We start from the raw sequence: 27167 nt of genomic DNA, 5'->3' as shown, positions 1-27167 counted from the left end.
TGAAAAATTAAAAAAAAAAAAAAAAACAAAAAACTTATTTCTGTGGCTTCAGTGGAGCACAGGTGACATGATGAAAATAACCTCCTGGTGTATCAGCAGCTGGGTAAGTACACATTTTTTCATTTATCAACCAAAACAGAGACCCCAGCGTGATCTAATAGCAATGCTGAGGCCAACACAGACTCTTCTAGTGGAATCTGATAACTAATCAGCATATACTTGAGAAGCATGAAGCCATTAGCAGCTGAAAAAAGATCTTAATTGCATTGGATAACGTGTCCTTATAAGAAACAACAACAACAAAAATAGAGCTTTTGGAGCTTAGTCCTAACAAACTGTGATAATTCAAAACTTTTAGACATGCTTAATCTCAATCTATTCTTTCTTCTTGGGTTTCTATTCTTACTCTTGATAGGCTTTAAAAATAATTGCCAGGATGAATTTATACAATCATCAGGCAAGGGAAATAAGGAAGTGATCTTTAATACTTGTGGGACTGGTGGTTAGTTGTTAAGGCTTTTCCTGGCTTGTGGTTTTGATGGAATAATGCTATAAAGTACGGCAAGACAGGTTCTGAGAGGTAAAACCACAATGATGGATTCGTCTTTACTCATATTACAGTAACGTGTCATTTGAGATGGAAATGTTAATGCTGTGATTTCCCTGAAGATGAATCACTTGGCTGCATTCTTTTCATTTGCCACAGAAGAGATTACTGAAGGAATAAGGACCAAGACAATTTGATAAATGGGCTATAAAAATGCTTTTAAGTTTAAATGGCACATATTTGGATAGCACTTTTTGTGCACCAGAAGCTTTGCCAAACAGCAAAAGACAGATGGAAGTAAATGTTCTTAAAGTTCAGTTATTTCATTCAGAAGAAACAGGATGTCTCTTTACTACCTCTTTCTTTCAAAATTTTGTGATGATGATCATTCCTAAAGGAAAAAAAAAAAAACCAAAAAACCTTAAACACTCCAATGGACAAATAAACAAAAACCAAACTAAACAACAACAAAAAAACAGCCAAACAGAAAGTGTCAACTACTTCATTCCACTTTTCTAAAAATGAGGAACTGGCTCAGGAGAGATTCCTAGTGACAAAGGCTTATCTTCCCTCCTTGTTAACAATGTTCAGTTTCTGATTCTGTAGTGAATTTCCCCAGGGAAATAATTTGAATTCTAGCCCTTTGCTTTCATTGTTGATTTTCTGATGTCTTTTTCCCTGGGTTGAGTATCATACTAGAAAATCTTCAGAGCAATAGCCAATGCTGCAGATGTGATAAAGTCCTAAAATTGCAAGATCCCTTGGAATTGCAGCAAGGGAGTAATGTTGACCTAAAGTGCTTGGAAAAGCACATAAATGCAACAAGTTTTACTAATGTCAAAAGTTGAACAATACACAATATATATCAAATTCTTAAAATCTGCTATGTAGTGCCACAAATCACACTTGTTTTGCTCTGCTGTTCAATCTCTTCTAGCTGTAGAACACTGTAAGCCAGGTCCTACTTCAGTCTTGCAGACTTACTGTATATACTGTGGGCTCACCATGTGTAGTGGAAATGCTAAATTGTGGCTTGATCCAATGATTGAGCACCACGTGGAAAGCAGGGCCAACCCAGGGAAGCTCAGGTGCACGCAATGCACCTAAATCTCCAGAAAGGGTGGAGACAGAATCCATTCCTTCCCAGACCTCATTTAAGGGTTGGCAGTGGAGGTGAGGGTATTTTGCTGGAGATCCCTGCCTACCTAAGGTCTTCTAAGGATAAGCAGGTTCTTTCCTTGTTTCTGTGTCTACAGCTGCTCCATTTGAGAAAATCTTCACTTACTGTAGCTTAGGACTTTGCTACTATGCTGTCACTGCTATGCTTTCCATTGCATTATAGCATTACATTGTAATCTCCTGCACTCTGATGTTCCAGTTTTCTAATGGCATATATATGCTTCACAAAGTTATAAAAACTCAGAAATTTATAGCAAGCTATTATGGCTGGAATGTCCTTACCTGCTTCATAAAAATTGTATCGCACTAAAGGAAAAGGAAGTAGCTGTGGGAAGAAAAAACTGTCACTATAAAGTTATCAGGCTCCTTTTTGTGTAGTGCTCTGCACTAGTAACATTAAAGCATTTGAAGTTGGTGAGGCAGTTGAAATGAAAGTGAAAAATGGGAGCATCAAAGTGAGAACATGCTGCCTACAGATTTTTATACTTCAATCCATGAGAAGTTAATGACTCAATTATTATATAAAGCAAGATCTTCTTGAGAGAGCGTAGCAAAGTGCAGCAAGGTTTAGTTAATCCTTCACAGAACAGTTTTGCTACTCCAAACAACAGGCATACAGAGAAGTGTATTTCCAGCTGTCCCTTACAAAAAGGAGCAAATGTAAGAGAGAAACCTTCAGTCTACACCTAGGAATTGCAGGATTGTAGGATCTGGAAGGGAGCTCAAGAGATTGAGTCCCACCACCCTGCTAAACAGGTGTCCCAAAGTTGGTTGCACAAGCAGGTATTCACACTTCATTCTGCTTAATAATGAAGTATAAGTGTAAATGTGAGAATATTCTTTAGTGGTAGTGATCTCTCAATTTGCAGAAATTTTCTTGTTTATTTCAGACAACTTCAGTTCCTAAGATTCAACTCAGATTACTCTATTAAGATGGAAACTGACTGGTGAGCGCACATTGTTAAAGGGTAGAAGATGCATAAGATTTTGGAGAGCATTCTGAAGAGCAGTACCATTGTACAGCCATTACTGTAACAGGAAACTCGTATTCATTGCACTGTGCTGGCCAGTGCCAATGAAGTTATGAAGGAGAACATCAGACCTTCTTCGTGTCATTAGTAAATCTACACATCTTCAAAAGATAGGTCTTATATTGACTAATTAGAACTTTTATATCTATGGAGGTCTTGATTTTAATTTAAAACAAGACAAAGCAAATATCTTCATAGGAAAAATCTATTCAAAAATCACATAGAATCATAGAATCATAAGGTTGGAAATGACCTGTAAGACCATCTAGTCCAACTGTCTTCTCATTACCATTGCTACCACAAACTAAACCATATCTTGTAGCTCCTCATCATCCAGGCACCTCTTGAACACTGCCAGGAATGGCGACACAATTACACTCTTTGAAATTTAAATCATAATTTGGAATGACAAACAAATCAAAACTCTTTCAAAACATTGCTTCCTTTTCCATTCAACGTAAAACACACACTTAATGAACAAAGTACAGGATCTCTATTTTGGAAACAGCAATTCTACATGCCTTTTAAAATCTCTGGAAAATCTTAAGTTTTATATTGCTATTGAACCCATGTTTGTTTTATTCATAATGAGACAAGAGGTAATGAATGGAGTCCATTCTTTCCCCAGCTTTCTGACATCAATTTTCCCTGGACTGTGTGCAGTATGTTGTGTCTATTCTCATCACCTTGTATGTGGACTGATGGAGTGTTTCTAGAGTTGCCTTCCAGTATACTATTAATCCAGGAGAACAGTCAGATGCAATGTCCATCATGTCTAGTGATTTATGGTGGCATTTGTTCTCTGTGTTACTGAGGACATTTTAATATTCTGTTATTTGATTTTCTGTTTTGGATTTATTTCCTGAGTATTCTTCACTCTTTTATTAGCGAATACTTTTGTTTACTCTCCTTGACATATGTTTTCTGCAGAAGAAAATGAACAGTAACACAGATTTCCATGGCTTCATGGAGTTTTGAGCAGGGTTAATTTCAGATATAGAAAATCAAAGACACTCAGGGCTTTCAAACTTTCCTCATTTATTCTTCATTCACTATGTACAGATGATGCCCAAGTGTGTTTTCTTTTCTATAACTAAAGCGATAGAAACAAAGTTTGCTTGTCTTTCTATGCACTGTGATGTAGAAGGCTGTATGTAGCTGGCAAAGCTGATGAGGTTGTCTAGGGAAATCCATTTGTGTGAATCAGCTGTCCACAGGCTGTATGCTGGGATTGGTATTTCCAGTGTAGGAAAAATAGATTTGGGTAGGTGAGTTTGTGCAGAAACGCACAGTAAAGCACATCCTAGGCACAAAGCACCATGAAACTTGCCTTTTAGAAATTCACTTTACAGTTCGTCTTTGTTGTTCTATTTTTTCATATATCTGATATTTGCCCTTTTGTGACTCATGCCCAAACACAATGTTGTTTACCTACAGGTTCTACTTTTTTAGTTGGCTAATGTGATCAAGCAATAAGTAATTCTCTTGAACTGAGAATACTGCTAGGGAAACTTTCAGCTGCTAAAAACTGCATTATTCTTCAGCTGGAAGCAAACTTCTGTAATTACTTGTTGGTCCCAAATACAATATACTGGAGTAAACCGTCAGGATTCAGTGTAGTAGGCTTTAGAGATCTGGCTGCCATGTAGATGATCTACTGTTCTACAGTGGACCTCTTAGTTTAATCATTGCTAATGCCTCTATTTTGCCAGCCCACTTACTATGGGAAAGACTTGGCAGCTGAAAATCCTAAACCCAAGTTACAGAGTAGCTCTGGCCATATCTGCTGCATTGTCATACACACTGTACACTTTTTTTACATTTTCCTCTATCTAACTTAGAAGATCCATAGGCATGTGCACTCATGAAATAGTCTTGAAGAATTATCTTTGGGATTCAGTTTGCATGGGCAAATACAGTCATTCATATCCTTGATTTTATATCTAATTTTTTAAAAACATAAAACTTTGTTTACTTTATCTGTCTTCTATGGGTAGCATGCGATGGAAACTTAATTATCAGTACAGCAGCATGAAACACACAGCTGTGGTGTTGTCTGGATGAGACCAGGTATCACTGGGATGTTGTTGGGTTCCCTGTTGATGTCACTTACTTGTATTGGGGGACAACTTGATTTATGCTGAGATTTCAGAAATCCCACTGCAACAATGTGCATCTTTAAGCAACTGTTTGCAAACTAATAGTAATGATAATTTTCATAGGCAAGATTTGTTACAGGCAATTGCCAAATGATAGAAAGAACATAAAATTCTACTCCTCATACATCTAAGTATTTTGCCTGTGGCCATATTGCAAAAAAATAATTTATTCTTCATTTCTTTAGGCTAAGGAAAAAGAATTTTGCTTTCTCCCCAAGGAACAGAAACTTATCAGATAATTTACACATTTGCCTAAAACTAAGGCTCACATGTCATAGAATGGCTTAGGTTGGGAGAGACCTTAAAGACCATCCAGACCCAATTCCCACCCACTAGATCAGGCTGCCCAGGGCCCCATCCAGCCTGGCCTCCAGAGATGGAGCATTCACAGCTTGGGCCTGTGTCTCACCACCATAAGTAAAAAAAAATTTTCCTAACGCTTCTGAATTTCTACTCTTTTGGATTAAAGCCATTCACCCTTGTTCTATCATAATTAGACTATATAAAATGCTGGTGCCCCTTCTGCTTATGATCTTCCTTCAAGTATTGGAAGGCTGCAATGAGTTATTTCCAGAGCCTTCTCCAGGCTAAACAAGTGCAAACACATTGCATGACTAGCAGATTTCCATGGTGACCAGCAATTTCCCACTCTTTGTTGTCAGTTCTCACTTCAGAGAAAGTAAAATAATGACTTACTATTTTGCCTAATGGCTATTTCTTTTTTAACAAGAGAAGATAAACTGCAAAATGTCAGAACTGAGTTATAATTCAGTTGGCAAAAGTATTAGCTAAACTCTGGCAAACCACGGTCTTCAATCTTATTGATGTCATTCTTTCATCCTAAATAAAAAATAAGACAACTTTTTCTACACAGTACTTTATAATAAGTTCCCCTCATACCTTTTTGAAATCAGACAAGACTGAATCCCAGAGTCACAACAAGATCAAAAAATATCCACATGAACATCAGAAGTTTTCTCACTTTTGCTGCAGAGGCTGTTGTGAAATACAGTGACAGCAGATTTGAATTCTGCCTTTAACCCCTCTAACTCCTGGTATTCCCAGACAAGTGCTTGGAACAGTAGCATAACATATCTAGTTCAGGTTAATATTTTCATCCTATTGAAATTATAATCATGTAAATATTATTTTACAATTCTGATTTTCATTCTCTGAGAGGTTCTTATTTTCTCTACAGGTTCTTCTACAGGTTCTTATTTTCTCACTGCAGTCTCTGTTAATATTTTTAACTTGCATACGTGCTTTTAAAGCACAAAGATATTCAGCAGATGGGAGTTGGAGTTCCTCCATGCTGCACTAACATGTTCGGAGAACTCTTTAGACAGCAGCAGTTTAATACAAGCAGAAATAAACTAAACTGTTTTTTAACTTAAGAGAAATCCTGGAACAAATTGCCTGGAGTTGAAAGAATTTGCTGCTTAAGGTTTTACGCAAACATCAAAGCCTTCTGAATTATATGTCATGGTTAAATTGCAACAGATTTGGAAAATTCTCCGTCCTGAACTTTGAGGAGCAAGTACTCCTAATAAGATATACTGATTTGTACGAATTGTTCATTTGCCCTCTTCTTCATACAAAAGAGGCTAGTCCTCCTGTTTTCTAGCTATTATGAGTGTCTGGCTAACTATCTCCCAGTGGCTAATGGCCATAGATGAAGACTGATTTCCATGCTGAAAGGGACTCTAGCCTGACCCCATACAGGAGGCTAAGCTGTTCTTTTACTCTTTAATGCTTAAATATTCAGCTATATAAGTGAAACAGCTTCAACAAATCAGTTTACTTGAAATATTCTGCAGAATCATGTAACCATATTCATAATTTATTAGTTAATCATAGATCATTGTTTAACCATTGATTCATAACTTTGATTTAAATGCGTAGATGACAGTGTTAAAATTTATGTACGTTCAAGGAAAAGGGAGCTTCCACATTTTACGTTTTCTCACTCATTATGTGTAAAGCACTTACACTTTGCTTTTGTAGTAAGGATATGTAAGATTTGAGGAAGGTTTGTTCCTGGCTTGCACTGGACTGGACATAAAAAAAAAAAAACAAAACAAAAACACACAAGGAGGTGTTGCTTTAAAAGCTTGAGGAAACATTTGGATTTAAAATATATAATTCTGTCTTGATATTTAAAACACTTTGCTTCCTGTCATCTGCAAGATATTCTATTTTCACTGTATCCATAGTATTGTTTTGAGTCTGTGTGTTTTACCTTTGCTCAAAGGAAAAATTTTAGCGTAGTTCTTTGCATAAACTATTGCATAGTCCTAAACCCTGATGAAAATTGAAACTGATGTACCACAGCTTTGAAGATTTCTAAAAGAGAACTTAGGCTATATAATTATTATTCTTCCCACAAAAAACAAAACAAAACAAAAAAAACAAAAAACCCCCACAACCAGCAGTGTTAATAACATTTGATGAGAATTCATCACTTTCATATCAGTGGATGTAGACAAAATAAAGTCATGGAGAGTTTCAGATTGGACATTAGCAAATACTACTTATCAGAAAAAGTGGTCAGGCACTGGAATGCTGGTATGCAAAGGGAGGCGGTGGAGTCACCGACCCTGGAGATGTTCAAGGAGAGTTTAGGTGTTGTACTGAGGAACATGCTTTAGTGGGAAATATTGGAGATAGGTGGATGGTTGGACTGGATGATCTTAAAGGTCTTTTCCAGCCTTGGTGAATCTATGACTCTGATTTTAGCATTTCAGCATTACAGAAGACATTATAGTGTAATAGAACAGCTGTCAATAGCAAATTTTTTTTTAATTTGAGTTATTCGTCCTCAAGAATTTAAAGAAACTTTTCTGTAAACTGAAAATGAAAAAGTGAGGAGCAAACACTGCTGTTCTTGGCAAAGTCTAAAAATAGGTCTGTGTATTGAAGTGCTATTAGTCTTGCAGTCTGACCAGATCGATCAATATTTAAACTGCAAAAGGTAGATTGCTGGCAAACAAACATTGCTAAGACTGCACTGTCTGGCTACTTGTCTAATGACTTTGAAGTCAGTGCCTGCTTTTACATTTACAATGAATATTAGAACTATTTGTCACCACACAGATGTAGGATTCTAGCAAGGTATATTGATAAATAAAACCCTTTCAAACTGCTTTTGAAGTAAAATGAGTGCTTTTAAAATCTGCAAAAGCTAAACAGAAAAACTTGGAATACAGGTCTGTTAAAATCCATACACCAATCTTTTAACATAGGATTTCCCTCTCTGCACTTCCCTTATTATTTTCAGAAGCATCTTGTTATGGGACACTTAAATCTGATTTTATCTGTAAGTAATTTAATTCCCTGCATATTCCTGTTGCACAGAAAATGGATGGTCGTCTTAAGTTTTTCATTTGTTCTACAGCAAAGTATTTGCAGACATTTTCTCCTACTTCTCAAATAATTTTTCATGGAGAATTGTGAGGCTGGTAACAATGGTTCTTCAGACTGTCAGTGCTCTCCTGTCAGATACTCTAGTATTATATATTATTTTATAGGAATCCATTTGTCATAACTGTGTTCTCTGTGCATTATTTATAGTTGGATTTTACTCAGAGTAGGTGAAAAGCAAGGAAAGATATGCTTTGCTAAGCATTGCTTTGCTGTTTTGTGTGCTGAAAGTTATCAATATTGTTATGGAGCTGCATGGGAAACAAAATTCTTCATGCCTTCAGAGAACAACTGCTTGGCAACAGTGAATAGTAAATACTGAAAATGAAGCACTGGAAAACAGAAGGAGTTGAAAAGTCCAATGCACAAACTGGTCTGTGAAAATGCAAAAATGAAGACTCTTCTTCTTCCAGTCTACTATGCTGTGGTGTGGATTTAAAGACAGGAGACCTTTTCATGAGGTGTCAGTACTTCAGCTTGTTTTTTTTCCACAGATATTATATGTCCAGGATCTGAGTAGCAGCACCCAGCAGTGAGGTCTTTGATGGAAGCTCCTATTCCACACACCTACCTCCACACTGATGGACTTGTTTGGTGTTTGAGAGGTGATGGAGATAGCTTCAGGTTGATCTAGTTTAATAGTATTCTTGCCCTTTCTTGTCCTCCTCATGGACCCAGAGAGAAATCAAAAGTCTGCAGCATGTATATCATAGTTCATGTATAAACAACAAATTCATATGATGTTTCCTCAGAACATGTTAACAATGAAAAAAACCACAAAACTTGTTACTGATAATGAAAGGGAGATTGTTGGGATACCTGAAGGAAATGAATAGCATACTTTTGTCTGCAGGCCTAAGAGTCAGAATACTAAGATGGTGAGTCAGAACAACAGTTTGTTAGATCTAATCTTCCAATTGTTGAAATAAAATACTGTTTTTTAAAATCAGATTAAGTCCAAAAAATGAAAAACACTTGACAGGAAGGACCATTAGTTTATTGTACTAAGTATCAGAGCTTTAGGAATGTAGAAATACATCTCTTTATTCAATGGAGGAGCTGAACTCTATTCTGAAGAATTGCTCTGAGCCCTTTGGGAAGGCTGGTAGCAGGTGTATGCTAGCAGAGCAATGCTGAATTTTTCCTTCAGCTTCAATACATTAGTCACCTCAATGTTTTATCGAGGGAGCATCATACTGATAGTTAGACTATAGCACCTCTGTGTTCAGAGTGAGAGTAGAAAAGACTGAGGATCTAGATTGTACATGAATAATGTGACTGCAAACAGACCAATAAGTCTGGTTGGTCTTGGAAGAGCAGTGAGAATTAAGACTTGCAGCCAACTTGACACTGGGTGGCCTCTTTCATTAGAATGAGTGCTGCTCCCCAGGGAACACCTGGTTTACCACAATTAAGCTGTACAGGATTTATTAGCAGCATTATTTAGTTGTGGCTTGAATCATTATGCTCTATAATGATCCACATTAATCTATTTGTCTTTCTATTCCATTTATCCTTTGTGTTGTCGACCTTTATAATGACACTTTTCCTGTTTGTCAAAGATGATGTTTGATGGGACTTACGTTAAGATAAACACTCCAGTCAGTGTACCTGGAGCTTTTGCGTATTTTTTTCAGGCATTGGCTTTTGTGTGGAACAGTTAGGATAAGCAGATTTTTCATTCTGACTTGCAGGAAGAGATTTTACTACATAGATTGAGGAAAAAAATCTCTAAATTAGAAGCAAAAGTAATTCACAAGCTGGAATTAAAGCTTCTGGTGAAAAATATCACCAATTGTAGCACTGAAATCTATTGCATTCTTCTCAGATGACGCGGAAGAGATTGAAGAACTCTCATCTTGGCACTCAAAATGCAGACACCAAAGAGTATTTTCATTAATTCCACCAGAGAGCCTATCTGCCATGCCTTTAGCCTTAAAGTTAGCCCAGTTTTGAGCTGGGAGTTGGTCAGGATTATCTCTGGTAGATTTTGGATACAGCAGCATGCAGCTCTTGTTCATCACCTCATTGCTAGATAGTATCATTATATACACATATAAAAGTATTCCCCTGCTTGCTTCTGCTGCTTTGGAGACTCCTAATCTTCTTAATGATGAAATGATGTAAAAAATTTTACTTTCCATCATTCTTAAAATGGTATTTTAAAACTGTGGACAATTGTTAAGAAACAGGAAGTTTTGATTTTGCAGTCCCATATTTTCCAATTACTTCTGTAGTAGTTTTTGCCATCATTTTAGATGTTCTTTTATGCAGTTCTCCAGCTGCACTGACAAGGCTTCTAACAAGGTTAAAAGAAAGTGATTTTTCTTCATTCAAAAGATCTCCAGAATTTCTCTGCCTGTCTCAGCAATCAGAAAGCTGTTCAGAAGTGCTGCTGCTATTGTATACAAAGAAAAGCTTACACTTGTAAAAGGGATTCCAGAATACATGCTGCTCAGATTTGCAGTACAGACTCCCAGGTGGGTAAGATGAAATATCAAGAATGGTGCAGGAATTAGAAAAAGTAGGCATTATAAGACCTGCATATAGCCTGTATAAGTCCCCTATATGGCCAGCGTGGAAGTCAGAGCATGGAGAATGGCAGTGGACTACAGAGAGTTAAACAAGGTCACACCGCCTCTTCATGTGGCTGTACCCAATATTGCCTCCCTAATGGACATACTGAGTGGAGAGAGAAAAACATACCATTGTGTCCTAGATCTGGCAAAAGCGTTCTTCAGTATTCCAATTACTGAAGAATTGCAAGATCAGTTTGCATTTACATAGGGAGGCAGGCAGTGGACCTTTCCAGTCCTGCCACAAGGGTACATGCATTCACTGGCATACTGTCATAATCTAGTGGAGTGTGACCTGACTAATTGGAAGAAACCTGATAATGTCAACTTGTATAATTATATTGTTGATCTCCTGTTGACATCCGACTCATTGGAGGCAGTAGGACAAGCTTTTCTTGTGTAAAACCAGAGCTAGTTTTTGCCTCGTCTGTCTTTCATCACATGACAAATCACAAACTTTGTTTGCTCTGAGGCCAAATAGAAGTCAATATTTAGTATTTAATCGAGATCCAATTCACACAAAGATTATAGCTGTTGCCTTTAAAAACCAGACATTATCAGATAAGAATGACTGAAATATGTAGACAAAAGATACAGGATTCCTTGAATCTAGAAGAAAATTTTTGTTGTTATAGGTGGATAATCCAAAAAGAAATGAAGCTCTAGGGCAAATCTTTTACACAATGAACGCTGAAATAGATCTGAGAAACATTTTATTACAAAGGCCCTGTGAAATATAGTTTGATGGTTTCACAGTGTAGCTCTGTGTAATAGCTCAGTCTGGTTCCTGCCTCTGTAGTTCTGTAAACCATTCTGATACTAATGGATATTAGAAAAACTTTTTGACACAAACTTGAGGTTTCCCAAAGGCATCAAGCTTCTATAAAATACCACTGTTCATAAGACATGTGCTACCTTTTTTTTTTCTTATACAACTCACTATCAGTTAATATATCCCAGGGAATCAAATTTCCCAATGCTCTAGGCAACAATAAAATCTCAAGATGTAATTCTGGATAATGACTGATCTTGAGAGACTCCTTCTTAGCTATCTGTTGTGAAATTTGAATACTTTTCTTCTAGAGATCTCTTCTTAAAGAAAACAAACAACCACAATAAAAACAAACCAAACAACAAAAATAGTATTTTCAAACTCTTCTGGGGGAGTTATAGAAAGATGAGGGCTGATTATCTTTTTAGTCAATTTGTAATCATTTTCAGAGGGAATACCAACACATTGAAAGTCTTGATTTTTTTCCTGAGTTATAGGAATAGTATTTTTATGTAACTAAGATCCTCACTCCAAAAGTCCACCTTTTTTGTAGTGTAATAAAATGAAATGAGCAACGGTATCTAACAATCTGGTCTTCACTTTTCAGAGACCCATTGGAAAACCTGATACTTATTTGACAGAAATGATGAGCGGTTGTAGTTACTATGGAAGTTAACAAAAACTGTATCGCAGATCACCAACTAACAACATGAGGAGTGGTACTATGGAAAGGTTAGTTCTTAGTTGTTATAAATAGGCCAAGCTAGTCACGTGTTTCTGAAGCTTTGGCTATATACCACTGTACTTCTTAGTCTCTCTCAATATCAATTAACCCTTTTGCATTGCATTTGGTCATTTAATTGCACATTATATTTTGGTCTTAATACCCCTCTGACTCTGAAGGAGCAACTTGGGATAACGTCTGCCTTTCTTCATAAGTTGATTGTGATCAAGTCTTAGGTTACAGATTACCTGACACACCTAAGTCCTTGTCTTTTTCAGGTTTTCAAACTGGTTGGCATTTATAGCACCAAAAATATATATAATTATATATCGACTGCCTTTCATATTTCTACAGAATATTTCATTTTTATTGTGTTGACAGTGCTCCTTGCCTAGTGTTATTAGCAGATGTCACTGACATTTAATCACTTATTACACTTTTTGTGCAATGATTCTGATGAAAGTACTAAGACTCCATCTAACTCCTATCCCTCAAAAATTCTGCTAGAGAATTCTCTTCAAGCAAATACCTCTTTCAGCTGTCCCTTCCACCCTACAAAATAATTCCCTTTTCTTCACCAGTCCATCCATACCTTTTTGTTTCCCTCCTTATTTTGCATTTTTTTCACATATCATCATCTTCCTTTCTCTTTGTGGAAGCTATTCTTCATGTAAAGTATGAATTTTTCCTTCAGAAAACAAATAAAAGATACATTTCACATTGAAAAGAAAAATAGTTTTCCAACTGACTCCTGCTCTTTCTACTGAGTTGCCATATCTTGCTGGAAACTGAAAATGCAAATGATCCTTTGCAAAAGCTTAAATCAGAGAAGGCTTTCAACTCTTGTCACAATGAGAAATATTTCTGTTTATTTTTTCTACGTATTTATGTTCATTGATAACCTATCCTGAAGATTCTGAATTGGTAAATGTCCTGTTTGTTGCCTGAAAAGCTAAGGTCTTAAATAAGTACTGGGAAATTTGAATGACGATACTGGTAACTTCTAACAGAGAAAAAAAAATAGACTGGAAAAACAGTGTATTCAATAGAATACTAATTAGTTTAAAACTAGAGTTGGGTAAGCAACTTGCTTGATGAGAGACAAAATTTCAGCAGTTATGATGAGAAAATTTGCCTGTTCACTGAAGATTTGTCCTCTCAATATCTGAGAGAAACAGAATTTATACTTCACCAAATCAGTGTTAAAATGTTGACGTTAAAGGATATTTAAATTAGTCAAAGTAAATTTGAAGAAAATAGTTTGCAAGCACAACTGTGTGGGAGATATGGATATACATGAGATGAGTAGAGAAAAAACAGCAGTTTTTCAGTCTTGGATGACATAATGCATCCAAATATTTTATCCTATTTTCATTTTTATGCTTCCTACTGTAGGAGACTTTAAAAGCACTATCTGTAATATGAAAATCTATTACATCTTTTGCTTTTACTGAGCAAAGTTGAAAGGCATGAAAAAAATCTGTGATGCTATTTAATATTTGTTGAAAATTGTACCAGAAGGAAGATTTAACATTATCCCATGTGTCTTCTTTGAAATGCAAATTTATTTCCAGAGGAATTAAGTTTCAATAAAGACTACATAGTAAACTACATAGTAACGTTGGCTACAGAAATTTGTAGGAGATATGAAAATAAACACATAATAGGATAAAAATTTACAAGTTTTAAATGGAAAATGTCTGTAATTATGTGATAACAAAACTCTCTAGATACTTTCCTAATAGACAACTTTCTTTTTTTTCCATGATAAATAAACTTCTGTAAAGTTCTGAGTTGCTGAAGATTCAAATGAAGTAATGTGTTTGTTCAGCTGTAATTAACTATTAAAGCTACATTGTTATGCTGAAACCACCTATTTTCTGACAATCTGACTCTCATAATACGTAATGTTTCTTGTCATCTAGGTCTGTTCCAAAGCTATAAAGAACCTACTGTATACATGACATACTAAAGAGGGTCCATATCAGTCTTGAACTTAAAAATCAAGCCTTTCTTGCAGAGTGCAGTGCAGATAAATAAATCCCTCTGTTGAGGAGCTGCCTTGTTAAAGGTTTTTGAATAAAGGCTAGATAACAGTGTCTGAGAAGTGTGAAGGGGGAAGGAGAAGTGCCTTTTTCCATCGTACCCAACAGCCTTTATAAATACAGAAATAATGGATGGGGACATTGTTTTCCTGGGCAACCACTGAGACCTCAAACCTGAAATCTATTACTTGGAAAAGTGTTCTGCAAGATGGAAAGTTCAATTGGAAAGTGTGACATCAATATGGTCATATTAGATCATATCTAATTGTTTGCTTCCTTGAGTAATAGAAGTAGAATTATTGGGATATCTGCTTGTGAAGACTAACTACCTCTGTTGTGTTCTGCTGCCTTGGGTGTGTGATTGTTCCTTAGATACTAACTAGAAATGATTTGTCTGGAAATTCAGTTTGACTTTGGCCTACAGCTCAGAAAAACAACAACAACAAAACAGCAATATTTGAGGTTAATAGAGATCAAATTTTGGTTTTGAGAATTTCTCAATTGCTGTTTTATTAGATGGAAGTGTAATTTCTGTGCTGCAGAAAGCACGCCACTTGTATGTAATTTCAGCCTATGGGTCTGCTGTCCTGATTCAAATACCGTCATTCCAGATAGATGAAATGTATTACTGTGTGAAGCTTTCCTCAGGAAACAGGGACAAAAATAATATATGGTGCCCTTATACCTTTTAGACGCATTCTAAATTCCAGCTTCCTCTCTATGCATGATGACTCAGGTCTTACAGCACTTTACAAGTGAAGAATGACAAGAGGCTTAGGACCATGACAACTTCCAGGGGGTCCTATTTCAGTACCTGACCAGCCTCTCAGTGAGGAACCTTTTCCTCATGTACTATTTGAACTTCTGCTAATGCAGCTTTAAGCTACTTTCTTGCATTCTGTTACAAATACTCAGCACCTCTGTCTTCCCTTCCTCGTGCAAGAAAGTTGTAGACAGTGATGGGTCACCCTTCAGTGTCCTCTTTTCAAGTCTAAACAAGCCTTGTATCCTCACCCTTTCATCTTAAATCACACCCTCTAGTTGTTTCACTACCTTTGTAGCACACATTCTCATGTCTATATGTCATTCTAATATTTTTGCTGCCCAAAACTGTACACCATACTTGGAGTGGGGCTACACCAATGCTGAGTACCTCAGAGTTAACTTCTTTTGTGTTAAAAATTCTTAATCTGGTGTCCCCTCTTCCTATGGTTAATATTTCCACAGCACTTTTCAATATTTGTTGAAAAAGATTCCTGTATCTCAGCTAAACTGCAGAGCTGGAATGTTTTGCTAACATCCATTCACTGCTTGCCTGAATAAGTCATTGAGCCAAGGTCACATTAGTGTGACAGTGTACTGATGGTGCTGCAAGAAAACTTCTGACAGCTTCCAAAGAAAGTCTATACACTGCATCTACAAGGAGGACAGCACTGAGCTAAACTGAGGCAAGTTTGGAAATCTCCATCTAAAGAATGCAAAAACACTCCTTAATAAAAATTACAGCAAGACAGTGCATGTTACAGCAGATCAGACCTATGCGTGGCCAGCTGGGTCCTGTTTGTATGCAGTGGCTGTTTGTCAAGGACTTCTGAATATCAAGCTGTTTACTTAGGATTTGCTAGATGGGCATTCCAGCTCTTTCTTACTCAGTTCTTAACCTCCTCTTCCTCTCTGCTTGGTAAAGCTGCATTCAGCTACAATAAGGTAAAAGACATGCCAACTTGCTCTCTAAATGAGACATTCTAAGTTAATTTTAATTATTTAAATGCATTTCCTTCACTTTTCTGCATGAAAAGTGAATTTCACGAAGGAAGATTTGGCTCGGTAATTACAGTCTATTGAAGTTGGTGGAAATTCTGGTGAAGAAAAGTGTTATCGAGCAGAATGTAAATGAATGAGAATTGGTATACAGTTATTAAATGACTACATGTACCATTAAGGGGAAAAAGCTGTTGGTGATTATGAAGGCTTATAATTATCACTGCTGCGAGAAAAAAAATGGAGTAAAGTGCAATTTAGGCTAAATGTTAGAAAAATGCACAATGGTAAGATCAATCAAACTCTATAATGATTCACTGAGTAAGAAGCAACTTTCAGTAGATACACTGGACCGATAAAGCACTGAAATATGCTTCAGAAGATTATTCTGGAAAAGTGATCTGGATTGGTGATAGAACTTTTCAAAATCTCTAATCTTTATTATTATTATTTTAATCTTGTTAACCAGACTTTGGATTTGGACAGTAAATCTGTTTTTGGCTAAATATTTCATATTATGGGTTGAGGTGAAGGGAAATGTGTAACTATAAAATATTATCCTAGATGTGTGAAAGGTACCAATTTTCCAATTTTCTTTCAAAAGTAAAAAGAAACAAAGGAGCTCAAAAGTTACAGAAGAAATCTAAACTAAAATTGCTGCAGCACTGGACAACCGCTTAGGTCAGATGCAACTTGACCAGAGATGGACAAGGTCAGATCTGGCAGTCTCCCAGCACATGCAGAGTAGAATTCAGGACAGGAACCATGACATCACATAGCAGGTCAGTGAAGAATGGCTCATGGATGAGCAAAGAGAAGGAAACAGCTGCTTTGCAAAAGTTGTACAAGTCTTGAAAGATTTGGGGATTATATTTGAAACCTTGACTCTGAATGTGATTTTGACTATGTAGCCATGGTACAGCAGCATGCTTATTATGGTTTATTATCTGGAGAGTTCAAAATCTTTAAAAGAATTTTTAAGAATGACAACATCAACTAAAGATTGGTATTGTGAATAAAAGAAAAGTAAAACAAATGCCTGCATAAATAATCACAACTTGCAACTAATATATATTGTATTTACTAGGGAAAATCAGGGGCTGGAACACCTCTCCGACAAAGGCATGCTGAAGGAGCTGGGTTTATTCAGTCTGGAGAAGAGAAGGCTGAGGGGAGTCCTCATTATGGCCATCCAATATTTAAAGAGAGATTATAAACAGGAAGGAAGTCAGCTATTTATGCAGGTAGATAGTGATAGAACAAAGGAGAATGGCTTGAACTGAAGGAAGGGAGATTTAGATTACATGTTAGGGGGAAGTTTTTAACTGAGAGGGTGGTGAGATATTGGCACAGGCTGCCTAGAGAAGATGTAGATGCCCCATCCCTGAAGGTGTTTAAGGCCAGATTGGATGGGGCCCTGGGAAATCTGATCTAGAACATTATCTAGTGATTAGCAACCCTGCCTGTGGTAGGAGGTTGGAACCTGATGATCCTTGAGATCCATTCCAACCTGAGCCATTCTATGAAAATAAGTGGCCAAACATATATTCTGATAAACATATCATGTCTTAACTCCATTTTATAAAACAATATCAATTCATGTTCGATTCTCTTTTACGGTAAGCAAAGTTTTGAACATGAGATTAATCTTTCCATGTGAACTAAAGCCTTTGAGGTTATTAAAAGTGTACACAGAGTGACTGAGATCCACTCTTCACACAGCTGAAGTGCTACAAATGGACTAAGCCACTTTTCTGAACCTATTCTTTGGTAGAGAAATAAAAAGTTCTCTGCAGGATAGCAAGAAAACATAAAAAAGACAGAGAGCATTTTTGTTGGCTGGGAGCTGAATGAGGTGGACTCATTTCTCTTTCTCAAGGCTTTTTTAATTCAGGATATGTTCTTTTGCTTTGATACAAATCTCTCAACAATGCTTGAACAATGAAGAAGATGAAACATGCACCTATTGAGAAGAATGTGATGGTGTGCTGTTGCCATGCAACCTGCAGCAGGAGCATTTTGATAATCTGCCTGTCTCTTTGGACACGCTGATCTGGGCTTGGAATGAGAAGGTTAGAAATAGGCTTTTAAAAAAGATCCATGATTACAATATGCAGTGATTAGCAAGTAACTTTATTGAAGTTGACTGAAATGCTTTGGGGAAGTTCTGTGCATGTCCTAGCTGTATTTTGGAAAGTTATAAAAATTCTTTGCTGCTAAGGGCACCAGCTTTGTTTTTGCTATTCAAAGAAAAATTAAATAAGGATGACTGGAAGTCTGGAAACTGAAATATTTGCACTATCTCACAGGAAAAAAAAAAAAAAAAAAAAAAGGCTCTGTTTTGTTTTATGTTTGTCTGAGAGCCAGTGAAATTCAGTGTATCTGTTTCCCTTTGCTGATAAGAATCTACCAGAGAAATATCTTGAGGAGTTCAATAATCAATACTTGTAATAGTTTTATATATAATGCATTAGTCTGTGTTTATACATAAATGTGTTTGAAAAAATATGCATAAACAGCTTCATACATTTATGATTTATTATCCACAATAAATGGTAACATTTGAAAATAAGCCAAATACAGACTTAACAATGTAATTTTTTTTCTAAATCTGTAGCATGTAATCTTTAGCTAGTGGTGATATAAAATATTACAACATGACTTTGATCCTTTATAGCCAGCATGTTGTTAGGTAGCTTGCTTGGATGTTTTTCCAATGATCTGCAAAGCCTTAAGGATTTCACAGTGTTTAACTTGCACCTGGATCATGGCATCCCCCACTACCAACACAAGTTGGGGGATGAGAAAATAGACTACAGCCCTGCTGAAAAGGACATGGGGTTACTGATGGATGGCAAGCAGGATGCAAGACAACAATGTACCCTCACAACCTAGATAGTTAACTGTGTTCTGGAGTGCATTAGGAGGAGGATTGCTTGTGTTGCTGAGGTCTCACCTGGAATACTGCATCCAGATGCGGAGTCCCCAGTATAGGAGAGACAAGGACCTGTTGGAGCATGCCTAGAGCAGGGCTACAAAAATGATGCAAGGGATGGCACACCTCCCCTACAAGAGGGTGGGGCTGTCTGGAGGAGTCTCTGGGGAGACCTAAGGGTGGCCTTTCAGTATCTGAAGGGGAGTTGTAAGAAAGAGGGAGACAGATTCTTTAGCAGGGGAAATGGTTTCACATGGAAAGAGGAGAGATTTAGACTAGACAGAAGAATAAAGTTTTTTGCAGTAAGGATGGTGAGGTACTGGAATAGGTTAACCAAAGATGTTGTGGATGCCCTGTCCTTGGAGACATTTCAGGTTGGGCTGAGGTGGCTCTGAGAAACCTGATGTACCTTAAGTTGTCCCTGTTCATCGCGGTGAAGTTGGACTAGATGACCTGTAAGAGTCCCTTTATGACTCAAATGATACTATGATTCTAACTCTAGCCTGTGTCTTTTTTGAAAGGTCAATTTTGCCAGGCCATCAGTTCATATACAGATTAAACTGGCAAGTATGAGGAAACTTTTGGAATGATTTAAAGAAAAAAAAAAAAAAAAAAGCAGATTTTTAACCTCACAGAGGTTTGGGGGCCCTGGAAATGGTCAGAAAGAGGCAGGAATTAATAGACATGCCAACACTGAGCTAGTAAGGATGATAGTTAGAGAAAGCTTCCTTATGCAGCAGCTGTCTGGCAATATTGTAATAGACGTCTTGATGCTCTGACCATAGCCATGTAATCAAACAGAACAGATAACCACAGGAAAATGTGAGGTGTCTGTCATAGTAGACTTCAAGGATAAGAAGTACTCGTTTATCAAAAGAAAGGCTTATGTAAGAGCAGACATGCAGTTGAATTTATTAGATGGGTGAACAGTGAGGTGGATTGAGAACTGACTGACTGACAGTGTAGAGTCTTGTTGAAGGCCTGTTGCTAGCTGAAGCTTGACGATGATACAAAGCTGTGAGGAATGGTTGACATACCAGAGATTGAGAGGGAATCTTACCAATGCTGATAAATATCTGAAAGGCAGAGGTCAAGGGGATGAAGCGAATGCGCCAATGAGCACAAACTGGGAGACAGGAATTTTTGTCTGAACACAAGAAATAGCTTCTTTGTGTGGGTCACAAAGTACTGGAACAGGCTGCCCAGAAAATTGTGGAGTCTCTTATCTGGATATTCAAAGCCCTCCTGGACACTTTCCTGTGTAACATATTGTAGGAAACCTGCTTCAGCAGAGAGATTGGACTAGATGTATCCAGAGGTCCCTTCCAGCCCCTAAAATTCCATGATTCTGTGGCAGAGATAAAGAGACATTACATTTTGACTGAAGAAAGTTTGCAGCTTTTTAAAAATATCTGTGAATCCATAAAACCTTCTGACTGCATTGCCCACATGCAGAGTATGAAATGAATTAATATTTACTTATCCTGAATTAAGAAAGAAGACAATGCTGACAGGCTGAATAAACAGGAGGTGTTATATCTCATTAAAAAGCAAGAGTAGGAGTACTTGGAAACATTGTGAACATGCTGATATACACCTTTTGAGGTAATACACCCTTCCTGTGATACTGGAAAATGAAATTCAATAAAACTGAAAAATCTTAAACAGGAAAAGTATCAGATGAACAAGACATTTTCTGATTATGGATAGATGCTTGCAGCATTTCGTTTGCATATATTCATTCTCTGAAAAGACAAAATGTTGCTGTGGTAGCATTTCTTTTTATTATTATTATTAGTTATTTGCATTTCTGTTATAATTTGCTCATGACATGAGCGAGAAAAGGATTTGTAAGAAAGGCACATGAAGGCCAGGTAGTGACACCAAATTTTGTTCTGCGCCATTGCTGATTGCCATCTTTTAAAAAGAATGTTTTATTTTATAGATACTGCAGGTATATCTTTTTATAACTTTTTGAATATTGGCATATAGTTTTTCTATTACATACAATGGATTGTTCCTACAGATAAAGTTTCTTTATATACTCAATGCTTATGGGTGTGGAAAGAACTAATAAAATGCACAAAAAGCCTTTTCAAATATAAAATCCAGGTGAATGCTAAAATGAGAATAAGGCAGGTATCAGCCCATGGTTAGAACTGCTTATCATGTTGTTATAGTAATCTATAGAATTTGTATTCCTTTAGCAAAATAGATTTCCAAATGTAAGGAGTTTGACCAATTAAAATACACATTATGATACATAAAATTACATTAAGTACATACCAGATAAAATACTTCTAACTAAATGTTGATACCCATAAAGATAAGCATCTCAATCACATCTAGTTTGAATCCTCTATTTTCATTGGTAGAGAGGAATAAGCCCTGGGAGAAGCTGATTTGCTGACTCTTAGGATTTCTGCGCTACCTGCGTTATCAAGGAAAACTGTAGATTTCTAAATCCCTTGGATAACTATTTCTTTTCTCAAATATACATGCACAATTTGCAGAGACAGAAGGTAAGACATTTGGAAATGGAGCAGCAAGGATTAAAGGAGAAAAGAGAATGAAAATGGCAGTAAAGAAAAAAAAGAACAAAAAATAGGATGTCTTGGCTATCAGACCTATAAAGAAATAACTAGCTGGTATATTTCAGTCATTGAATGATGATAGCTGCTGGAATAGAAGAGTGTCTCTTATGGATGTAACAGACTTAAAGGCTTGTTTCCTTCTGATCTTCTGAAAAAGGATTAGCAAATGGTCTTTTTTTTTTCTTTTTATGATTTCCTACCACTATTTAAAATCTGTTTCTCTAAAAGGCTAGTTAGCATTTTACTTTTATTTACAAAGACATTCATTATAGTTTCTTAAAATTCTGTCCATTCTATCCAAATCATTACAATTTTCTTAGCAGAGGAATATTTTTAGTTATGAATATTAAATATTGTAGCTAATTTCTTTTTTGTTCTTGGATATGTTATATTTGGACTGAAAAATAATTGGAGTTCTTGTTGTTGTTGCATTTTTAACCTTTATATTTTAATTCAGGATTTTTTTTTTCAACTATCTCCCTTTCTCTCTTTATTTCCATTCTGGTTGCAATTCTGAATCCATAAAAGTGAAACTCTTTTAATGCTGAAGATAAAGAACCTCAGAGAAAGGAGCTGGAGTTGTTCAGCCTGGAGAAGGCTCCAGGGAGACCCCATGTGGCCCCTCAGTACCTGAAGGGGCCTACATAATAGATGGGTGGGGACTTCTTACCAGGGTAAGAACACAACAAGGTTTTAAAATAAAAGAAGGCAGACTTACATTAGATATAAGGAAGAATTTCTTTTCTGTGCGAGAGAGCCTACAAGGCTGACCCTTCTAGGAACACACTCCTTGGATCTCCAGTATGCTTGAATGTCAGATATTTGTCCAGTGATGTTATGGCTGGGTAATTCTGCACATATTTCAGATAAGAATCTGAGGAACTTCAGAGTCAGAAAACTCTTAAGGCTAATATCTATGGAAGCAGAGATCCCTGGGGTGAGATAATAGTTGGAAAGATGTTTCTGGGTTGACTTTGTACTGGGGGGGAAAGTTAAGTCATTCAATCTCACTTTAAGCACAGTTTTTATTTGAGCTATCTGCTTGAATGAGGTTATGTAGATGGCAATATAATCAGCTGTAATTGTTCCTTTTGCCCTTTTAAATTAAACTGAAAATAGTAAACCAATTTAGTTTGTAAGTAATTACAATGGATTCTTAATTGCCTCAGTGCAGGTTGCTATTCCAGCTGATGTACTGACAATATTAGCAATAATCTACTGACAGTTCTAAGGGCCCCAGGAGATGTCTGACATGACTGGTGGCAGCAGCTGAGCACCCAGCTGGCCTCCCCACTGCAATGTGCCAGCTTCATGATGTCCGAGTGCCCTGTAAGCCCATGTCTTGTGGCACCATTTAATCACCCACTGGGTTCATTGCTGGTGGAGAGCTACAAAAATGCTGGAAAGGATGAAACGCCTCCCCTGCAAGGACAGGCTGAGAGAGCTGGGGCTGTTCAGTCTGGAGAGAAGTCTCTGGGGAGACCTGAGTGCAACTTTTCAGTATCTAAAGGGGGTGGGGGCTATAAGAAAGAAGAGAACAGACTCTGTAGCAGGGTCTGCTGAGACAGAACAAGGAGAAATGGTTTCAAATGGAAAGAGGAGAAATCTTGACTGGATAGAAGAAGAAAGTTTTTTATAAGCATAGTGAGATATTGGAACAGGTTGACCAAAGGTGTGGTGGATGCCCTGTTCTTGAAGACATTTCAAGTTGGGCTGAGGGGGCTCTGAGCAACCTGATGTAGCTTTAGTTCTCCCTGTTCTTTGCAGTGAAGTTGGACTAGATGACCTGTACGGTCCACTATGACTCAAATGATTCTTTGATTCTATGAAAGCTCAGTGAGAATGTGCAGTGCATTATTTCATGCATTATTGAATTAGATAATCATAGAATCATAGCATCGCTCAGGTTGGAAAAGACCTCAAAGATCATTGAGTCCAATCATGACCTAATCATACTACCCTAACTCTAACAACTTTCTGCTAAATCATGTCCCTGAGCACCAGATCCAAAGGGTTTTAAACACATCCAAGGGATGGTGACTCAACCACCTCCCTGGGGAGCCTATTCCAGTGTTTAACAACCCTTTCTGTAAAGTTTTTCCTGATATTCAACCTAAACTTATCCTGGTGCAACTTGAGGCCATTTCCCCTCATTCTGTCACCAGTGAGAAGAGACCAACCCTGCTCTTGTTGTAAGCACCTTTCAGATATTGGAAGAGAGCAATAAAGTCTCCCCTCACCTCCTTTTTCCCAGATTGAACAGCCCCAGTTCCTTCAGTCTCTGCTCATAGGACATATTCTCCAAGCCCTTCACGATGGCCTGCAAGGGAGGCAAGATTAAGAGTTGACTGGTGTGGTTGTCTGGAAATCTTAGTCTTCATATAAAGAAATGAACAAGAAATTTCTTTTATCATATATCTTTGAATACGTAACTTAAATTGAATATTTCTTTTTGTTGTTGTTGTTTTCCATTTTGCCATTGTTATAGGGTGATGGGAATAGAAATTAATGAACGCTAATCAAATGAAAAAGAGTGTAATATTTTGTTTCAGGCTGAACATGAAGTAAAAGAAATTTAAATGAGATTGGAAGAGGAAGGAGGGAAAAGAAAAACATCAATTTTGGACATATTTTAGCATCAAGTTTTTTTTTTTAGTTGAGGTAATTGAACCTTCTATGTATTTAACTTTTCAATTTCAATAAGAATTTCCCCAAATATTTTCGAGTAGCCAATACAGAAAACAGGAATTCTGATTGAGTTTAAAAAAAAAAAAAAAAAAAAAAAAAAAAAAAAAAGATGTTCTAACTCATATTAAAATGAAAATGAATTTTCAAAATGGAAAAAGAAAAAACTAGAATAAACTTTATTCAAAAATAGACAAATGCCTGTCACTTGGATGCAAGTTGAAAGACTTGCTTCCACAGCAAGTCTTTTTAGAAATTTCATTTTTTTTTAAGTCTTCCTGTACTCATTTATCAAATAAGTGTCATTAAGAAGAAGCATATGCTTTATTTAAAATCCTAAGTATGCTGGACACACATGAAAAGTCCATTGTCTGTTTTATTGAGCTTATCCTTTCATATGTTCATGCCATATTTCTGAACGCAGCAGGACTGCATAAAATAAAAGGACTGAGTACAGGCTAATATTGAAGGCTATCATTAGTGAAAATGAAATTAATTGGGTTATGCATTATGTGCTGTTTCTCTTACAGAAACACCGGAATGAAACAGCAGGCTTTCTTGAGAAAGGACAAAATCATGTAAACAAAGCATCAAAAACCTCACCAGGAAGCATTAAACTTCTAAAAACTAGAAAGAAATTAACTGTAATTGCCAGCCTACTGGGGAAGTTATTATCAGAGCCTCTTAAATACTGCCTGTACTTTTGCAAGAAAACATACTTCTTTCCCTTTGGAGATGAAGTCTGAAGTACTGGCCACCTATGCTTATCTATTGCTGGAGAAATCCTGTAGTCAAGTATTATACAGAGAAAGAAATTATAGTATTGACTGCGTTTAACCCAATATAAGATGAGTGTGTGATCACCAACAACTCATGGCAGGAGAAGCATGGATCATGGACATAGTACTGTGCTAAGCCAGGGGCTCGCTGCCTTGTGACATGACTTCTTGTGTAAAGGCTGCTGGATGCAGGCATGCTTCTGCTGTGGCTTAGGACTGTCTCCACATCACTGTGATAGTGAAATCCAGCATGCTGGGCATTCGCACACATTTTGAGAACTATTGCTTCAGCTGTGCCATGTAAACTTGATGCTTTCATTTCTATGCACTGGCTACAGACTCGTTTTTTAAGCTAATCCATCTTTCCTTGGGCATATTGTAATGCTTTGTGCAGTGCTGCTATAATTATCCCAAGTGCAGACCAAGATTTTGGTGTTTCAGTTGCTTACGTGTACGATTTTTGATAAACAACTTGAGGCACATCCTTAATCTGCTCCCTCCAGAAGGGTTTTGTTTTATGTTGTCTTTGCAAGAAAGAGCCAAGTACTGAAACACAGCAAGTGATAAGCTGCACTGGGTCTGTGTCTAAATAAAATGAGCTACATTGGCTCGGACAATGCTAATGGGGTGTAGAGATCATTAAACATACCAAGAGTCTGATCATAGCCATACAAAGGTAATTGTCACAATTTTTTCTGTTGCATTTCTATGTCTGCATAAAAGTAATTCTGTAACAATTTCAATTACAGGGAAATGTAATTTCATTTTGAAATTACATTTTCTTTTCATCTCAATTCATGAAAATTCAAATGAAGCTCCACTCATTTTCCTTTTTCTCTTCTGTAGATTTGAAAACTCATTTTGCTGTTCCCAGTTCCTTAATGTTAGCTTTCTCCCCATACACGCAGTGCTACCATTACACTTGTTTGCAGGTGCTTTAGCAGATGGATTAAAGCAGATGGATGAGCTTTCTCTCTTTCTTTTCTCCCCTCTTGGTCTCCAAATAAGGATAAATTTCTTGCATGTAGTGAATTTCTTGTACTTCTGTATGGGGAAAAGAAATAAAAATCTTTCATAAAGTAATTATTTAGCAGTACTTAGTAATTTGCACCTGAAAAATTAAGGTTCTAGACTTTTGAAATAGAAGGTGACTTGGAAAGTTCATAAATCAATACAGGATGGAGTTTTTTTCCACTGAACAATAGAAAACAATTGAAATGCAAAACTAATTTTTTTTTAAGAAACACTTTATGTCAACTTTTAGTATTGCCAGCACATTTCAAAACTTGACACTAATATTTATTCTACTTAACAATACTGTTAATGAGGTCAGTTGTATAAAGCTGTGTAAAACCTCATACTTTTGTTGCCTATAAGTTCAGGCACATGCCTCTGAAAAGCTCCCAGTGGTGCTCATTCTACTACATAGACAGAAATAGTAAAGCCAACAACTTTGTCCAAGGACTTCAGACACTAGTGACAGACAGCCATGCACGTAAGGTACATTTTCAAATATCTCAGCTGCTTTTTTTCACTGAAAGCGATCATATTCCAAGCTGAAACAGATGTGACTGATTTTCTGCTCTAGCCAGTTGAAGAGTTTTGTATGGGGAAGCCTGGGATGAAGCTGCAATAGGCTGGGCGTTGCCACATTGCCAGAGGCTGCCTTTTCAATGGGCTCTGGAAGGAAAAGCAGCTGGGTTGAGCCACTTCCAGATCTGCTAAAGGAAACAGCAGTGAAAGCAAAAAATTTTAGTAGAGGCTGAAAATTGATTGATGCAAATGAGTTGGTCTTGTTGTTGTTATTTGTTTGTTTGTTTTAGCAAAGTCCTGCAAAAGAAAATGGAGAAAGTGTTTGTAGCCAGAAAGATGCTGTGACAGGTGATAACAAAGGGCTTTGGGAAGGGCCCCATCGAGGGGAGCTTGAAATGAAACAGATCTTTCTCAGTCCTTGCTCTGT

The 27167-nt window shown here is 36.9% G+C and overlaps 1 long non-coding RNA gene across 1 annotated transcript; it reads left to right on the top strand.

Moving 5' to 3' along the window:
* On the top strand, positions 1–27167 carry LOC149918594 (uncharacterized). Its single transcript, XR_016465593.1, has 4 exons — positions 1–103; positions 12292–12416; positions 24296–24404; positions 24959–27167. It is a non-coding gene; the product is annotated as an uncharacterized LOC149918594 (long non-coding RNA).

Source organism: Phasianus colchicus, chromosome 3 (genome assembly GCF_987193195.1).
Source record: "Phasianus colchicus chromosome 3, bPhaCol1.hap1.1, whole genome shotgun sequence".
NCBI lineage: Eukaryota > Metazoa > Chordata > Aves > Galliformes > Phasianidae > Phasianus > Phasianus colchicus.
The sequence above is the reverse complement of the archived record's forward strand: the minus strand, read 5'-3'. Positions and strand labels throughout refer to the sequence as shown.